The sequence below is a fragment of the Typopeltis vanoorti genome, chromosome 12, assembly GCF_054136105.1.
Source record: "Typopeltis vanoorti isolate ZY-2024b chromosome 12, IOZ_Tvanoo_1.0, whole genome shotgun sequence".
Lineage (NCBI taxonomy): Eukaryota > Metazoa > Arthropoda > Arachnida > Uropygi > Thelyphonidae > Typopeltis > Typopeltis vanoorti.
The window spans coordinates 50,876,580-50,889,871 of record NC_143560.1 but is presented as its reverse complement, the minus strand read 5'-3'; the positions used below and the strand labels follow the sequence as shown (position 1 = coordinate 50,889,871).

General features: G+C 33.9%; 1 protein-coding gene across 3 annotated transcripts in view; it reads left to right on the top strand.

The window, feature by feature from the left end:
- Window positions 1–13,292, top strand: part of Ack (activated Cdc42 kinase) — a 312,841-nt gene that overhangs the window by 219,544 nt on the left and 80,005 nt on the right. The window lies entirely within an intron of this gene.

The following is a 13,292-nucleotide window of genomic DNA, read 5'->3' as shown; positions in this document are numbered from 1 at the left end:
ACATAAAGTTTAATGTTATAAGCGAAAACTGCTGTTGTTATGAAGAAAGGTTGATGCCGTAATCAGATAAAAGGAAACTGGACAGTCAATGCGAAAATTCTGATTAGTTCCAATTAATCTGGATTATGATTAAATTCTATGTTGCCCTAGGAAAAGGTTATATTGGTTACTTGGAGAAAAGTGAACAGGAAAAGATATTAGTACCTAATTACTGTTGTTTCGAATAGTGAAGTGCGACTTACAGTAATACAGTTTAAACTATGGAGAATATTTGTTATGTGTGTTCCGCTAATGTTAATTAAGTTAATTCATAAGTGCTCTCTCAATAATTTGATGTATTGAAGAATTTGTCTGGTAAGAGTAGTTGTATAAGTTTCTCTATTCTAGCATTAACTGTAATATATCTCCGATGCTCAAGGTCCGGGAATATATTTGCTTGGAATATAGCTTACGTAGTTTATTGCCTGCTGTGAATATAAACATTGAGCTGAAAGATTTGTGAAGACTGAATAAAATGTGAAATTGTTATATTAACTTGAGATAAGAAGATTTGTGTTTTTGAGACTGTGAATAGTATATGAAAGTTAGAACATTGAATTAGCATCAGTGACCTAAGAAGAAGTGTTAAGTTAATTGTATAGTTCCATTTTAAAATAGAGTTCTTGTATTTGTTAACCATATCATATATTAAATGTTTTATTTTGTTGATCTAAATATTGTGTTTGCCTGAATTCCTTATTATTGCACCGTTCATAAATATTCGAATCTTGCGGGAACCCCAAGTAAAAATGATAATAAATAATTCGGCCTAATGAGATGACTGCTAACCTAATTTAGAATTGATCCTACTATTTATATAGACTAATCTAAGAATAGGGTGGCGCAGTATAAATATAAATTTCCCTACTTTTGGATCGGTGATCACTTCGCAATTGGTTATTTTAATTATAAAAGTGACTTGAAACTAGATAGAATTAGAACATGACAGAAAAGAGTCGTCACGACAAATGGCGCAGCAGTCGACAGGATGTGATTTAATCGATAGGAATTAAATTTAACAACTATAAGTTAAGAAATTGAATTTAGTTTTAGTAATAATAATCGTAGAATTGCTCCCTGAAACTTTAGAAAGTGAAATAAATAAATCACAGTGAACTGGTTATAATCTGGAGTCAGGCAAAGATAAAAGTTTATTTAAAGTAGAAAGATTATTGTATTTATTGAGATAGTAATTTATTAATCACTATGGCTGTCACATCAAGTTCTGAAATGAATGATAGTGAATTTTTTCGTACGGTAAATCCACAACAAGTTTTTCCCCAATATTCAGGTGAAGAATCAGATGATGTACTATTTTTCTTTACCTATGTTGAAAAACTTAGAGAAATTGCAGGTTGGACTGATTTTCAATTGCTAGTTTTGATTAGAAGCAAATTAGTAGGTAAAGCAAAAACATTTTTGCATTCTTCTCCAATACTTCGAGAAACTTTTGAGTATTCTAAATTTAAAGACACTTTATTGTCTCAATTTTGTAAACTTAGAAGTGTAGGTCCTAACTTATGGAAATTGCAGAAAATTACTCAAAAGGATAAAGAGACTGTTACTGATTTTTACAATCGATTATTAACATTGGCCAACAGTTTGAATGTTACTGGTGAAGATAAACCTCACTTAGATTGGGCTGTGTTCCAACAATTTAGACAAGGTGTTAGGCAAGAATTAAGAGAAACAGCCTACAAGAAGAAAATTTCTACTTTAGAAGAGTGTCTCAAAAGTGTTAAGGAAAAAGAACAAATACTAGGTGACCTTTATCCCTCAACCAATACAAGTCTTGTGAATGTCGTGAATAAAACTGATAGTTCATTCAACCAATCAGAAATAGAAAAGAGAAGTAAAGCTGAAAAGGGAAAAGCAAAGAATACTGGAGAAAATTCAAGTAGTGTAAACTACGTGACAGAGAGTGAAGAGCAATTGGATAGGAAACTGATGACAGAAGTAAAAACTTTAATTCACCAGGAAGTGAATAAGTTAAATCAGCCTATAATGAAATCAGTCTTAATGAAGTTGTGAAACAGTTATCAGCTATTACTCTGAAATCTCAAGAAAATCAAAATCCCACTACAAATAAAATTGATGAGATGATCAAACATCAAATTGAACAACAAAGTCAACCTATTTTAAGTAGTCTAGATAGGGTAATGCGAGGATTAAATGATGTTAGACAACAAATGTCTGCTATTCCTCAATCCAAGACAGAGATAAAGCAAGGAAATCCTCTTAGGTGTTACAATTGCAACAAAGTTGGACATTATGCCAGGAACTGCTTCCATAACAAAGAAAACTACTATAACAACAGATGGAATTCAAAATTTGGATATGTGAACCACAGAAGAAATAATGGAATTCAGAAACACCAGGCACCTAATGAAAGAATGATGACAGTTAGAGGAGAAATCCTGGGTTCTAAATGTGATATCTTATTAGATACAGGATGCAATGCCTCTACCATCAGGATGGATTATTTCCTAACATTAAAAAACAAACTGTGGAAGAGCACTGCCAAGCTGAGACAACCTGTAAGGATTACTTCTCTCTCAGACTCAAACTTTGTGGCATATGAAAAGCTTCGAGCAAGAATATACCTGCCAGAATTTGGACTGTACGTGTGGCAAGACCTACTTGTTGTCCCCACTACTTCCAATCTAAGTTCTCACATTATCTTGGGAACAAACTTCTTAGCAAGATATAAATTTTCTTGTGACTTTTCTAAGGAGGAAATAACCCTGATGAACAAAAGGAGATATACTAGAAGAAATGAAATTCATAATTATGATAAGTCTAAGTATCAAACAAAACAGTTTAGATTGCCACTTGAATCAGGACCATCTGCTGAAGAAAAATCAGCTGTGAATCAATCATCTAATAGAGATAGTGGTGATAACTCTTATGTACACATTCAATCTGATACTCCTCTTCTTACTGATGAACAAAAAGTAGTAGTGACAAAGCCCAAATCAGAAGTTACCACTGATAGTAAACTAAAGGTTGAAGTCAATTTTGGTAAAATGTCTAATCTATATCGTAGAACAAACCGCCAGGTTGTGAGACAACAAAGACTTAATTCTAATGATGGAGAACGTGAATTTAATTCAAAGATGAGAATCCTATACTACAAACTTGAAAGACATGCAGAAAGTGATAATAATAGTAATAAGAGAATTGATGATAAGGTGAAAGAGAATAAAGGCACAAAACATAATAAAGAACCAAGTTTCAGTAGAACTGGCTATTACTTGAAAAATCGAAAAGGAAATATGTAATCATATTTTTTTTAAAGGAGCCTAGTGTAAAAAGAAAAATTTTTCTTATAATAAAAATTTTTCAAAGAAAGGATGAGCCTATGTTAAATTGTGAATGAAGCTATGTTATGTAATTTATTATTTTTCATTCACATTTAACATTGCTTATTAAATATTAATCATGGTTTATATAAAATTGTTTATTATTCCTTAATTAAGAATTACTAATTAAATATTTACTCAAAATCTGACCTGCTATTAACTTATAAAATAATAATATGTTTAGAATTTTGTGTAACTAAATAAATATGGTGTAACGTAAAGTGTTAATTTATATTTAACTGTATACGTAATCAAAAAGTTAAAGAAGTAGCTTAAATATTCTGTTGTTTTATTTTGTGAAATATTTAATGTTATGTAATCACTCATGAATAATAATAGATCATACATTACATTAGCGAAATGTTTACGTGCAGTCTGTTGTCATGGAGACGCACGCGTAAACAACCACGAGTGGAGTAGAGCGTGGCATTCGAACGGAGGTGGGAGTGAAGGTCATATAGAGAGAGATATATAGAGAGAAAGAAAAAGAAGAGGGAAGGTCATAGATAAGATAGAAAGGAAGAGAAGAATTATTATTAAGAAGGAGGAGAGAGTTTTGCGGAACCAAGATTATATAATCCATAGGGCAGAAATTTATGAAAATAGTGTTCGGAAGTGAACCAATAAGTAGTGAATCATAAAGTTTAATATTATAAGTGAAATCAGCTGTCGTTATGAAGAAAGGTTAATGTCGTAATCAGATAAAAAGGAAACTGGACAGTCAATGCGAAAATTCTGATTAGTTCCAGTTAATCTGAATTACGATTTTAATTCTATGTTGCCCTAGGAAAAGGTTATATTGATTACTTGGAGAAAAGCGAACAAGAAAAGATATTAGTACCTAATTACTGTTGTTTGGAATAGTGAAGTGCGACTTACAGTAATACAGTTTAAACTGTGGAGAATTTTTATTATGTGTGTTCCGCTAACGTTAATTAAGTTAATTCATAAGTGCTCTCTCAATAATTTGATGTATTGAAGAATTTGTCTGGTAAGAGTAGTTGTATAAGTTTGTCTATTCTAGCATTAACTGTGATATATCTCCGATGCTCATTTATTCGTTTGGAATATTGCTTACATAGAGTATTGCCTGCTGTGAATATAAACATTGAGCTGATAGATTTGTGAAGACTGATTAAATGTGAAGTTGTTATATTAACTTGAAATAAGAAGAATTGTGTTTTTGAGACTGTGAATTGTATATGAAAGTTAGAACGTTGAATTGGAATGAGTGACCTAAGAAGTTGTATTAAGTTAATTGTATAGTTCCATTTTTAAATAGAGTTTTGTATTCGTTAACCATATCATATATTAAATGTTTTATTTTGTTGATCTAAATATTGTGTTTGCCTGAATTCCTTTTTATTGCACCGTTCATAAATATTCGAATCTTGCGGGAACCCCAAGTAAAAATGATAATAAATAATTCGGCCTAATGAGATGACTGCTAACCTAATTTAGAATTGATCCTACTATTTATATAGACTAATCTAAGAATAGGGTGGCGCAGTATAAATATAAATTTCCCTACTTTTGGATCGGTGATCACTTCGCAATTGGTTATTTTAATTATAAAAGTGACTTGAAACTAGATAGAATTAGAACACGACAGAAAAGAGTCGTCACGACAGGCTATGTTAGAAACAACAGACAAGATATTTCAGGCCTTTCTTCCCACTTCGTCACTACCAACCATCTTATTGAGTGGGATAAGAGTCTTATGCTCTATATAGAAGAGAACTACCATTCCAAAACCTTCAAGGAAGCTGCTATAGTCGCCCATTTAACAGGAAACCTAAATAAGAATCAAGGTCTAATTCTACCGAAGATTTGGAAAACTTTAATTAGATCACTAAACAACAAAGAAATGAACTTTCACACCAATTACATTATGTCTCTAAACAAATAAATCATGTACCGGCGACACGTGTATTGTTTCACTCACAGTACTAATTTTGTATGAATTAGAACTGTCGGTTAAAACCTAGTCTGTTAGTTTCATATCGCTTACTAATTGTATCCCTGAAGATGCCGATAGCAAAAACCGGTGAAACTAGTCGGATAATAAATATTACTCACTTGACTAACATTCCTAAAATGTGTTATAGTTTCTTCATCTACTGATATTTTGTATGACACTTTTAGAAGTTTGAAAGTCTCAGTTGTATCCCCCCCCCTTTTGCCTGTTTCCTATTATCTGTAGTCTGCAAATTCTCAATTTGTTTTCAATATCAGTATTCCCCAATTCTGATCTCATTTTTAACATACTCCTTTTTTCTCTCTCTCAACTCTATCAGAATCATCATGGAAACCAGGAGACCAGACTTGTACACAATAGTCCAAGAGAAGGCTTGTAAAAAGGCAAAATGACATCCTTATCTTTACATGTGAACATTCATTTCAGTATTGCAATTATCTTTTGAGTTGTATTTGCAATCTTTGCCACATGACCACTGAACTTCAACTTCCTATCTATTAACACTCCAAGATCCCTAGCCGCATCAATTTCTTCTAGCCTAATCCCACCAATATAATACGACATTGTTATCTAATCAAGCCGAAGTGAATGACTTTACATTTACTGACATTGAACTGATACCCATTTTCCCATGCCCACAATTCCATCCTATTCAAATCTTTCTGCAAGTACTGCATATAAGTCATACTGTAATATTTTGAGGTTTGTTACTATATATATTTTTGTATCTTAAATGTTTCTTCATATCATTTAATTATAAAGATACCAAGCAATTTTAAACTTGGTTTTACTCCATATTTCCCAAGTAAGCAAACAGACAAAAATGTCAAGTTTGCACCTGCAAATGATGCAAGACAAGCTGATCCTACAGGTAGTGCAAGACCAGGGCAACTCGTGGTAAACATGGAACAAGCTCCGATCACTAATCTTAATATTTACCCTTAATGCCAAAACACATCTCCAATAAGGGGATGTATGATGTTTTGTATTAAAGGCAAGAGGCCACTACCCAGACCGGTTTCGACCTTTATTGAGGTCTCATCAGTGGGAGCTAGGCTAGAAATACTAAGATTTAGTAATACAGAGCTTGTAAGTATTTTACCAAAACAAGTTACCATAAGGTGTTCTAACCTTATTAAATAAAAATCTCAGGAGGAGATCTAAATGTAGAAAGTATTTTTACCTTGGGTATAATTATGTTAAAGATACCAAGCAATTTTAAACTTGGTTTTACTCCATATTTCCCAAGTAAGCAAACAGACAAAAATGTCAAGTTTGCGCCTGCAAATGATGCAAGACAAGCTGATCCTACAGGTAGTGCAAGACCAGGACAACTCGTGGTAGACATGGATGAGACCTCAATAAAGGTCGAAACCTGTCTGGGTAGTGGCCCCTTGCCTTTAATACAAAACATCATACATCCCCTTATTGGAGATGTGTTTTGGCATTAAGGGTAAATATTAAGATTAGTGATCGGAGCTTGTTCCATGTCTACCACGAGTTGCCCTGGTCTTGCACTACCTGTAGGATCAGCTTGTCTTGCATCATTTGCAGGCGCAAACTTGACATTTTTGTTTGTTTGCTTACTTGGGAAATATGGAGTAAAACCAAGTTTAAAATTGCTTGGTATCTTTAACATAATTATACCCAAGGTAAAAATACTTTCTACATATATATATATATATATCTTTATTTCTTATCATATATGTGTTTCTTTAAATTATTATTCATTTCCTATTATTTCCCTCCTTTATTGTTCTACCTTAAGTATAATTTTTCTTGCCTGGGATCTCCAGATATTTATTTGATTGAAGACTGCGCCTCTGAAATTCCCCTATAGGCAAAAGAAAGTTTTTATACCCTAGTAGATCAATTAATCACTTATATCGTATTTTAGCCAAGGTTTGCAGTCATGGCAAAATTTACTCACAAATCACTACTAATCTTTGGGGTTCCACTATCAGGTTCGAGTTTATTTTTGAATCAGTGCATTGCAAAAAAATTGAATCGAACAACTATTTTTATCAACAATAACAACAAATTTAATTTCTGATCAAATAATTATACATCACATGAAATCACAAGATTCATTTATGGAAGGTAATTCTTAGTCTTTCTCAATCACTCAACTTTGGTTTCTATTGAATTCTCTCACACTTACTTACTTAGACTTTCAAACAGCATGCTTTATATTAAAACTATCAGGAAGTTATACACATAACATGAATTCGTTAGGTGCGCTTAACATTCCTAATTTAGTGTCTATCAAAATACAACATACATGCATACAAATATATCTCTCAGAATCTCATTCCTTTCAAGTACTTAATCATAATCTAAGCAATAATATTTATACAATCCACCTCATTGATTTTCAAACATTTCAATGGTATGACATCAGGAACATACTCTATCATAAAATTCAATCATAAGTACACATATAATCAATCAAAAAAATTTCAATAGCTCAATATTTTCTCCCAGGGAAATTAACTGCGCTCATGTTTCACTTATTAGCTATATTACACTTTTATGAGAAATGTTAACATTCTAAATACAATCTCCTTAAACTAGACAACTTAGCAGTTCAATAGGGAATTCTTTCTTAAATCAGAAACAAATTATGAATATAGACTCACATGGGTCTCTTCCTATCTTGCATGTCTTCCATCCTTCTGGTTCCTTATTCCGGCGCTTGAGTGGGATTTCTCTCCTCTGTTCCATGTTTTGGAATTCTCCTCGAAGCGTTATAGTTCACCGATGAATAGTCATGGCAGCTGGTGGGATATAGGGTAGGCTTTTTCCGGCATCTTGAACTGTCCGGCGAAGGATTTCTGCATAGGTCAGGTCGCGTGCTTACTTGACATCAGGACCAATATGGCAAGATTTCTCCTTAACTTATCGCCTCCGGATATCTTCAGCTGCAACTGGAACAACTATCTGTGGACGGGCCTCTCCGTCTTCCCTACCGGAAAATACAACACCTCGTCCTCGATCTCTCGTGGATGGATCACTCAGGATGAAGAAAAGGAAGCCTCTCTCATCTTCGAACCAACCCTTTTATACACCACAGTCCCTGCACCTTTGATTAAGTTTTTGGGACCCCCTAGCATCCACGTGCGAGTCTTGCTAGTAGTTTGGAGAACCCTGTATTATGTTTCTCGAAAATTCGCCGACAAGCTTACTTCCACCCTTTACTGCCTTAATCTTGCCTATGGGCCTTTTCTTTTGATTCGCGCTGTGCCCTTTCAATGTTGACCTTGAAGGTCACCTGCGATGGGTCTTGTAAACAATCTTCAAAAGACATGCTGAATTTTGGGCGATGCTCTTGGTTTCAAAACTTCTATATCCCTTCTTAAACAATGAGCGAGTTAATTCCCTTTGGGCTTATTTTGCTCTTTATACAGATGACTTTACATAGAGAACTAAAATATACATTTGTACAAAAAATATTCAGGTGAATTCCTACTGTAAAAAGTCAATGTTTTTAGATGATTTATTTTGGCAACATCGAATTTTTACAATACTCCTTATTACTCTACCTATCTTTACTCATTAGCAAATAACTGTATGTTATTGAGGCAGATCCTTCAGCTCTTGATTGGCTATCTGAACTAGACTTAAAATTTTAGACTTTTTTTTTACCTGATATTTGTATATGTGCATTACTTGTTTCATTTTTATTGTCTGCACAAATATATATTCTGATGTCATGTGTCTTTATTATGCCATACACTAAATAAATAAATAAATAAGCTTTATGTTACATGTTAAATCCTTCTCATTGTCATTAATGTACAGATCGAATAACAATGGACCAAGGACCAATGGACAAATTCAACAGACTGATGATATCATTGTTGAATTATCATGAACAGAAACCAGTTTCTGTTCATGTTGTTTCATTTGAAAGTCATATTGAAGATGCCCTTGATACTAGCGAAAAAATTTTATACTAATTAAAGTAATGTATGCCCACAGATGCAAGACTCTTCAACACTTGTACACATGTTAGAAGGAGAATCCATTCCGATAATAGGATAATTAATCCGTCTTGTGTGATGAGTTGTTTATTATTACATGTTGAAAAATTAACTTTTCTTTTATGAACATTGTAGTTTTTAAAGTGGTAACTATTTTGCTTGTATATAATAATTACATGGAAAGTTTTACGTATAAAGCACATGATTTCGCGTGTTGGTGACCAATTCATACATCCTTTATTTCTTTCTTTCCTTCAGCTTGAATTGACTATTTTTGGCAATCTGCCAGACCAGGTTCTATGAAGTGCAGGCATACTATATATACATAAGATAAATCTGTTTTATGTTATTAATTATCATATCTTGCATTCCTATATGTCACATTGTAAATAAATAATTTAATTTAGTAACAAATGGGTACATGAAACAATCATCAAAAACCAGCAGCACAATGAGAGTGTCAAAATGCTTCAATATGGAATGTGGTCACCCCTCATAGCAGTACAGACTCACAATGATGTTTCATGCTATTTATAATAGTATCCAGGAGTTCAGTTGGTACTAACAACCATTGCTCCTGCAAAGCTCTCCTAAGTCCATCAAGGATTTGGGGAGGGAGGGTGAGAGCATCAACATGTCTATCTAGAGCATCCGAGACATGCCCAATAGGATTAAGGAGACCTGGCTGGCAGTCCATATGTACAATAGTCTCGTTCTGAAAATACTGGTCTCTGAACTTCTCTTGATGAGAACGACAGGATTGTTTTGTAGGATAAATGTTTCCCCTATTGCACCTGTATACGGACAAACATAGAGGTCCAGAACCTCATCTCTTTATGAGTTGCAGCATTCATGGTTCCGCTAGGAAGAGTGATACCAGATGTGCTCTGATCTGAAGAAAACCAGAGACACTGTATGGGAGGGATGTCCTTCCCATGCAGTTTCTTTACCATATGCTACTCCAAGTGGTCTCCAAGTTTGTCATAATTGCCAATTCTGTAATTCCACATATATGCATTCTCAACTGAAAATTTTACACATTTAACTACCTCACAGATCAAAACAACTTGATTGCTTTCACCACTTGATGGCAATATGGCCACCTTGTTTAGAGATATATTTTATGATGCATTCACAAGATTCAGCACTCTCAGTCCCCTAGTACCTTCTATTATGTGCTGCCTCAAGTAATCATTCTGTAGTAATTGCAGAATTCTCATTTCCCTCCATCCATGTGACCTTTCCTTCTGGTCTATGTTCCCATAGTTGAAGTCCACCATAATAATTGCTCGCCCTCCACTCATTGAGCTTATTTGCCAGTGCACACTATCCACATTACCCTTTGCATTCCCTGGCTGATTGCTCCAACAGACTACAGTAAAATCTCTCATAACTGGAACCCAATTAACCGGCAATATCAAAACAATGGCACTTTCAAAGGTCTAAATTTAAACCCGAAATTTAAGCCTGTGAGAAAAATATGCAATGGGTTTGCATTCTGGCAAGAATTGCTGAGTAATGTTCACCTATGTCAACACATGATGTTATGAAACTTCATTGTATACACAGTGAATTTTTAAAGCTACTGTGATAATCTTGTAAGCAGGCAGACATTCGAAGTTATTAATGTTAATGCTGTTTAGTTTGATTTTGTGAAATATAAAATTATGTGTGTGTGTTTTAAATTTTAAAAAATCCACATGATTTTTTATGTTATTTATTTAATTATGGCCGGCAGATCAAAAAACACGACAAACGAACTTCACATGCTGCAATTTCTACACATGGCATCACAAAACATGAAAAAGTAAGTTCTCGAAATATATATTCAATTATCCAGCAGAATCTCATATCCAGAATTGGCGAAGTCCCGTTGTTGCCGGTTAAGAGAGATTCTACTGCATATGTTTTCTCCTTTTGGATTCAGTCTTGCACCAGAGAGCCTCAAATGCACTGCCCTCCACTCTCTCTTGCAGAAATCCTAATTTTTTTTTTGGTTGCAGTTCATCTGCTGTCATCAGTAATCTCTTCCCCATTCTTTTAATTCTCCCTGAAAATACTATACAGGTAACCCTTGCATAACGCAGTACTTATACGATACGGTTTCGATATAAAGCTGTCTACAAATTATAGTAACCCTTGTTCAACGCGGTACTTATACAACGCGGTTTCGATATAACAAATTCTACAAATTGTAATAATCCTTTATCTTTTCATATATTTTTCACTGCATGACTTCAAAATCAAATTTTATCTTCCTTAAATTTGCGTCTGCTCATATCACGCATGTAATTATAAGTAGCGAATTTATATTAGGGGAAATAACCTTTAGCACGCATGTACATTATTTGTTTACCATATAAAGTGTTTATTGTTGAAAATTGTATTTATTTTCTGCCAGGAAAGCACATTAAAAATCATAAGTGTGTTAATCTCAAGCTGAGCACTTTATTTTCTGGTGAGTTACATACAATATGTAATGCTTTTTTATGTAAAAATTTTATTTTTATAGTAATGGCCATTTTCAACCATATTGCAAAAGAGGGCTTTTGCGATATCTTTGAAAACGAAATTAGTGAATTAATTGATGGGGAAATAGATTTAAATGAGGAGAAACTGGTACAATTAATAGATGACGTCAAACCAAATGGTGGGGAAAGTTCTGCCGAAGATTCTGATTATGATGAATCTTTAAAGAAATTAGCAGAAGGATTGGACTTGGCAAGAAAGTTAGGAAGTTATTTTATGGATAATGATCCCTCAGTGGAGCGCTCCGAAAAATTCACGAGACAGTTGGATATTTGTTTAGCTCCATATTATGAACTTCATAAAATAATTGCAGCATAGTGGTAAGCAAGGGTCTTATTACTGTACAAGAGATTCAGGTGATGATGACGTCCAGCCACTAGTACATAAAGAACGTCTGCGAAATGTTATTTTTGAAGACATTGATGACGATTAAAATATGCATTTTATTTTATTTTGCTTAAAACATTTATGCATTATGTACAATGAAGTTTACGTAGTGTATATGTTTTCTTAACTTACATGAATTACCTGAATTAAATAAAAATAATTTTTCATTGGTGTTATTGTTGTTTATATAATTTAAAAAAAAAAAAAAAAAAAAAAAAAACGATTTCGGAGCATAATCCTACTTTTTCTATGTGATCTGAGTCTCACATAACATGGCATTTCTGTGGAACCTAACATCTGCGTTATACGAGGGTTACCTGTACTCTTTTTTTTTCCCTATCCCACTAACTATATTCCGTCAGTAATGTCTCACACCCATACTTAACTCGATTTAATCTTGGATGGCAAACATTTGTAAAAATGTTTGCCATTTGATTCAAAAAATAATCACATTTTTGATATACTAACAAACACAATTGCTTAGTATCTGTTAATGTTTAGTAGTGCTTTTCTAGTCTCAAGCACTGATAAATCTCAAACTAAATCTCTGCCAAAAGCAATATACTGATCTGGAAAACATTCCAGGAATTTTAAAAATTTGTGAATATCCTTGCTACATCAAGTGCAGTATTGCTTTATACGCTGAGTTAGTTTTGCTTTAGGACCCCCCCCCCCCCCCCGATTTACATATACGGTGGGATAATGAAGTACCACATGATATCAATGTCACGTGTGGCTATTATAAATGGGCATGCCCACCCTCTGTACATAATCAGTAAATGTTTGTCAGTAATGGAAAAACATGCTGATGTAAACTAATTTGACTGCAAGCAGATATTTGGGGCCTGGAGGGCAGGTGCCAATATCTCGAAAATAGCTACACTTGTTGGTTGCTCCCATACTACTGTATCAAGGGAGTACCAGGACTGGATTAACCATGAACAGATATCCAGCAGAAGGGCTCACATTGGTCAACCTTGCATGGTTGATCCTGGAGGTGGGTGTCGGTGTAAT